This window comes from Papio anubis, chromosome 13 (genome assembly GCF_008728515.1).
Source record: "Papio anubis isolate 15944 chromosome 13, Panubis1.0, whole genome shotgun sequence".
NCBI lineage: Eukaryota > Metazoa > Chordata > Mammalia > Primates > Cercopithecidae > Papio > Papio anubis.
This window is the reverse complement of record NC_044988.1, coordinates 25,055,234-25,061,623: the sequence shown is the minus strand read 5'-3', so window position 1 is coordinate 25,061,623 and position 6,390 is coordinate 25,055,234. Positions and strand designations below refer to the sequence as shown.

Sequence of the window (6,390 nt, the reverse complement as noted above, 5' to 3'; positions counted from 1 at the left end):
ATCTAGTGCCGTTAGAATTTAATACATGTTAACTGAATGGAAAAAGTTCCAAGGTAGGGTGCGGTGATGGGAGTAGAGAAAGCACATGTTTTTCCCATTAAGTGGTAAATGTCTAATTTTGGGTTAACTGGTAACTTCAGAGAACTGTGAGTGAGTTACGTTCACGGAGGCCTAGAATTTTGCATGGGCAAAATGCACAAAATCCACATTAAGCAAAGCAAAATACATGCATTTTGTTTTCCTTTGGGTATGTTTGGGCTTTGGGAAGCAGATTTCTTGCAAATCAGTACAGTGAAAGAGTTTGTTAATTTTGAGGTTCCTTATTTGAAGACATTTTTGAAAAATATTTTACTATTATCTGATTTTCACTTCCTGTGTAGATTTTTATTTGTTTGCCTTTTTGGTTCCTGTTTAACCAACCCAAAGTTAGAAGTGGCTGAGAAAACTCTTGCTAGCAAGTAATGTTATTGCCAAATAAATAGACTTAGGGATAATGTCAGCCCTAGTTAATTGGGGTCACCCTGCCTCTTGAGATCTAGAGGAGATAGGCTCAACCCCCCATACCAAGACTTGTGGAAGTCCAACTCATTCTTCAACAATTCTATGCATTGCCAGAGGGCTTACATTTCCATGATCAGTTCTGGCTTCAAGCTCCTATTTTGCTGAATTTGTTGAGTTTTAGAGATAATCTTTTCATTGCCTCTTGTGTTCCTTATTCTCTATCACCTCAATACAATGTTGATCCTGGCCAGCCAGCCAGCCTGCCTTCCTCTCCTCCTCGTCCCTCTTCTTCTCCCTCATCCTCTCTCCTCTCTTCTCTCTCTCCCTCTCTCTCTCTTTCACATACACACACACACACACACACACACACACACACTCACACAGGCATTTTTATATGTAGTCAGCTTTGCTGGAGTTTGGGAAAGGTGAAAGTAGTTTGCATAAAATGTAAAAAACATGAATACAATATTCATCATCCTTGTCCTTGTTCTTAAAAAACGAATCTTTCGTTCCTTTTCTGCCACAGTTCAGGCTCCAGCCTTCCTCTCTTCCTTTTCCCCTCCTTTCTATGCCCACTCTCTTTTAAGAGAAGAAAAAATTCCTGTCATTCTCTTACAGGGGACAACTTAGCCCTCGCAGAAACTTACTAGGTCATTTTGACTGCAAGTGACAGAAAACAAAGTTCAAGCTGCTTGTGCTTGACACAAGAGAATCTACGGAGTCTTGTAACTTCAAGTCCAAGGGTGGATCTTGTTTCAGGCGTGGGTACATAAGGGAGCTCGGCCGGGCGTGTCAGCAGATCTGATTTCTGCCTCAGAGTGTTGGCTCCACCCTTCCTGATTCTGGCTCGCTGTCTCAGCGAACCTCTTCTTGCTTTACATTGGGCCTACCCCTAGGCCTATCAGTGTGGGCTGGGAATGCAGCACGCTCATTGGCTTAGGCCTCGTTCCCATCATCCAACCCTGGCACCAGGAAGATGGGATTAGTGTGACTCAGACACGTGGAAAGGAGTGTTTGCTCCGAGGAAAACCAGCTAAAGTACTACAGAAAGAGGAAATGCTGCAGAGACAGGCGGAAACAGTGCTGGCCAGCTCACGCCTGACCCACCCTCTTTGTAAGCATAGGGTCTGCCTCTGAAGAGCTAAGGACTTCCTGAAATTTAAACATTAGTGCTTTTATTTGCTTGTCCTGGTAAGACCGTAGGCAAAGACCATCCTCATACCCACTGACAGTTTAGAGTGGGAAAGTTAATTTTTGTAGATATTCTAAAATGCCCTGCAGGTACCAGAAATGTTCTATATCTTGACGGTAGGGGTTACACGGGGTATACATATGTTAAAATTCATCAAGCTGTACAGTTAAGGTTTGTGTGCTTTACTGCATATGTAGTTTAGTGTATAAGCTGTACCTCAGTTAATTTTATTTTGTAATTTCCTGCAAGATTAGCAGCAAAAGAGCCTGTGATTTCGAGTGCAATACTCAAGCCCATGGTCTTTGGTTTGCCTTTATAGTAAGCCTTATTGGGCCAGAAGCCAAGAAATAGCCCAGTTGAGGTCACCAGGGTAGAAAAGCCATGTGGGTTTGGGGTTAAGTCCTATTTTGTATTAATATGGGTATATTTGCCTGAAGTGTTTTCTGGAACATACATTTAATGTGTCTCCCTCAGAAACTGAGTATATCGACACAGGAAACATTTAGAGACTGGGGATAGCCTGAGAGTCAATGTCTATAATTAAGGCTTCTAAACATTCCCCTAAATTATTCAGGTGAACATTACAGTAGTCCTCTCTTATCTGGGGGGATACCTTCCAAGCCCACCGTTAGATGCCTGAAATCAGATTTTTACCAAACCCTGTACATACTATGTTTTTCCTATACATACATAACAATTATAAAGTTTAATATATAAATTAGGCACAGTAAGAGATTAACAACAATAACTCATAGTAAAATTTAAACATTGCAACAACATACTGTAATAAAAGTTATGTAAGGCTGGCACGGTGGCTTATGGCTGTGAATCCCAACACTTTGGGAGGCAGAGGCGGGAGGATCCCTTGAGCCCAGGAGCCTGGGCAATTTGGCAAAACTCCATCTCTACAAAAAATAAAACACTTAGCCAGTCATGGTGGCGCATGCCTGTGGTCCTAGTTACTCAGGGGCTGAGGCAGAAGGATTGCTTAAACCCAGGGGGTTGAGACTGCAGTGAATCATGTTTGTGCCACTGCACTCCACCGCGGGCAACAGAGCAAGACCCTGTCTCAAAAAAAAAAAAAAAAAAAAAAAAAAATTATACAAATGTCTCTCTCTTTCTTTCAGAATATCTTATTGTACCGTACTCATCTGTTTTCGGACCACAGTTGGCCTCAGTTAATGTGAAACTATTGTATTCAAGGCAGAAAGATAGTTTGCCTTCTACCATAAAATGGTGCTATTCAAAGTCATCATTCCTCAGTGAAACATCACATTTGACAGTCCTTTAGAGCAGATTATAATGGATTTAGAATTGGAAGATCCACATTCAAGTCCTGGCTTTGTCCTTTACTGGCTGTGTGGCTTTGGGCAAGTCACTTAATTGTGCCTGAGCTTCAGTTCCACATCTATAAAATGATGATGTGGGAGGTTCCTGTCTTTCAGGGCTGCTCTGCAATATGGAGATGACACATGTAAAGATCTTTTGTGAAATGGTAAAGTCTCATTATTATCCTGATTCCCCCTGCCCATTGCCTTTGAGAGCATTAATCACATATTTTTTTTATCTTTTAATTGTCATTTTATAGCTCCCCACCCTTCCCTTCGGTGACAACACAACGTCTGCAGGCTTCAGGGGGACCAGGGAACAAAGCTGGGGCCTGGCAGCCCCACTATGCTGCCAGCCAGGGAGAACAAGTCACAATTACAAATTATCACAACAATTAGTGCCTGTACTTGGGGGATCTGCAAATTGAGGAGGCCCCAGCTCCTCATTGTACAGGGGTCTATTTGGCAGTGACCTTGCTCTGGAGATGATGATATTCCTTCAGCCTGAGGGAATTGATGTTGATGAACCCGGTGGCATCAATCGGCTCATAATCACCCTGCACGTTCATGCTCACCAGCTCCTCGTTGTAGAGAGACAGTGCGGACTCCCGGCTGAGAATATACACCTGGCCCTTGAGGACGGACACCTGCACTTTCCCTTCCACTCGCTCCTGGGACTTGGCGATGCAGTGGCGGACAAATTCACACTCAGGGCTGTGCCAGAAACCGGTATACACCAGCTCAGCAAATTTCAAGCCCAGGCCTTGTTTGATTTTGCGCACTTCTCGGTCCATGGTGAAGGCCTCGATGTCTAAATGAGCGTGGTAAAGGATGGTGCCTGCTGGGGTCTCGTAGATACCTCGGGACTTCATTCCAATGAAGCGGTTCTCCACGATGTCAATACAGCCCACACCATGCTTGCCCGCGACTTCGTTCAGGTACATGAAGAGCTTCAAGGAGGTCTGGTGAGTGGTACCATCCTTGACGTTGGTCACCTTCACGGGGACCCCTTTTTTGAACTCGATCTCGAGAATGTCAGGGGTGTTGGGGGCTTTGGCCGGGTCCTGGGTCTTCGTGTAGAGACCGGGAGGCGCTTGGTCTTGGGGTTCTCCAGGATTCCAGCCTCCTGGCTGATGTGCATGAGGTTCTCGTCCATACTCCATGGGCTCTTGGGGGTGACCGGGATGGGAATCCCGTGTTGCTTTGCGTATTCCATCAGGTCACTGCGGCCCTTGAACCGGTTGTAGAATTCGGGCATCCTCCAGGGAGCAATGACCTTTATCTGGGGGGCCAGCAAGTAGCAGGTGAGCTCAAACCGGACCTGATCATTCCCCTTTCCCGTGGCGCCATGGGACACATACTTGGCCCCCTCCTGCTGGGCGATTTCCACTTGTTTGCGGGCAATGCAAGGCCTGGCGAGAGAGGTGCCCAGGAGGTAGCGGTCCTCATACAGTGCACTGGACTGGATGGCCGGCCAGATGAACTCCTCCACAAACTCCCTGCTGACGTCCTCAATGAACACCTTTTTGGCCCCAAGCTTCAGTGCCTTCTTCCTGGCTTCCTCGAAGTCTTCCTTCTGGCCAATGTTGGCCAGATAGGCAATGACGTCGTAGCCTTGTTCCTTCAGCCACACGAGGATGCACAAGGTGTCCAGGCCGCCACTGTAGGCCAGAACCACGGAGCCTTTGCTGGACATAGTGTCTGGGATTGGAGGCGTGAGTTCCTGGCGTCTGGAATCTGTCTTCACGGTGCAGTGAACCACTCGGGCTCGGGCAGCGGTGGCAGGCGGCAGAGCAGGGCCTAATCACATATTTTTAGTGCCTCTTTTGCATTTATCTTCTTAGGCAATCTCCTGAATGGATTTTTCACTCCATGATTACCTCTAAGGTTTAGTGATTCCCAGGAGTTTGTCCAGCAGCATCTTGCATGTTGCCAATACATCAGAACACCTTGCCTGAATTTCATCTTTCATCATTGTTTAGATGCTATCTTCATGTGACTTCATCTTGTCTCTCTGGATCTTTTGCAGTTCAATCTCCTAATTCGCCCTGCTTACCATATTCCCCTTTGGAATCTCATTATCAGCTGTTGCCAACCTCAGCAAAGGCAGAGTTTCTTGATGTCTCTTCATCTGTTTCAATGTTTGTATTATTCTTTGATTATACAAGTAAAATAGATAAGGAATAATTGTTGATGTTACAGAGAAATGGCAATTTTCTTTTTGAAAGGTGAGATTATTCTTACATACAGAAAAGCTTACCATTTTTCATGAAGTTACTGGATAAAATGATAAAAGGGGAAATTTAATGGGAATTGTTCAAATATTTGAGAAATTAGCTTTCACCTGGTAGATGAAAGAATTTCATCTCTCATCATTTTTTAGATGCTATCTTCATGTAACTTCATCTTGTCTCTCTGGATCTTTTGCAGTTCAATCTCCTAATTCGCCCTGCTTACCATATTCCCCTTTGGAATCTCATTATCAGCTGATGTCTCTTCATCATCCTAAAAATAATTCATCATCCTAAAAATAATTTTAGGTTTATGTTTTAGATTCATGTACCTCCCCTTAACTAGAATGTAAAAATAATTTTAGGTTTGGTTAAACCAAGTAGTTGGGATTACAGGCATGTGCCATGATGCCTGGCTAACTTTTGTATTTTCAGTAGAGATGGAGTTTCCCCATGTTGGCCAGGCTGGTCTCAAGTGATCCATCTGCCTTGGCCTCCCAAAGTGCAGGAATTACAATTAATAGGAATTGTTCAAATATTTGAGAAATTAACTTTAAGCTGGTATATGCTCTCTACATAAACCTAAAATTATTTTAGGTTTAACCAAACCTAAAATTATTTTTAGGTTTATGTAGAGAGCATATACCAGGTGAAAGTCACTATTTTAGGCACATTACTTGCATTTCTTATCTAATTTAATCTTCATCACCATTCCATTAGTTAACTATTGTTTTCTTTCTTCTACACATGTTGAATCAGGTTAACTTGTCCAAGATCACAGCAGGTAAAATGGAAGAGCCATACTGGAATAAAAATGCATTTAAATCCAAGCTGGGCATGGTGTAATTCCTGCACTTTGGGAGGCCAAGGCAAATGGATCACCTGAGACCAGCCTGGTCAACATGGGGAAACCCCATCTCTACTAAAAATACAAAAATTAGCCAGGTGTCACGGCGCATGCCTGTAATCCCAGCTACTTGGGAAGCTGAGGCAGGAAAATCGCTTGAACCCAGGAGAGGGAGGCTGCAGTGAGCCGAGATTGCGCCACTGCACTCCAGCCTAAGGGACAGGGTGAGACTCCATAAAAAAAAAAAAAAAAAAAATCCAAAGCCTGGGCTTTTTCCATGAGATATTCTTC

General features: G+C 44.1%; 1 pseudogene across 1 annotated transcript; it reads right to left on the bottom strand.

Moving 5' to 3' along the window:
- Positions 1-3,285: 3,285 nt before the first annotated feature.
- On the bottom strand, positions 3,286-4,821 carry LOC101006383 (annotated as a pseudogene). Its single transcript, XR_162672.5, has one exon. The product of XR_162672.5 is annotated as an argininosuccinate synthase pseudogene (transcript).
- Positions 4,822-6,390: the final 1,569 nt, after the last annotated feature.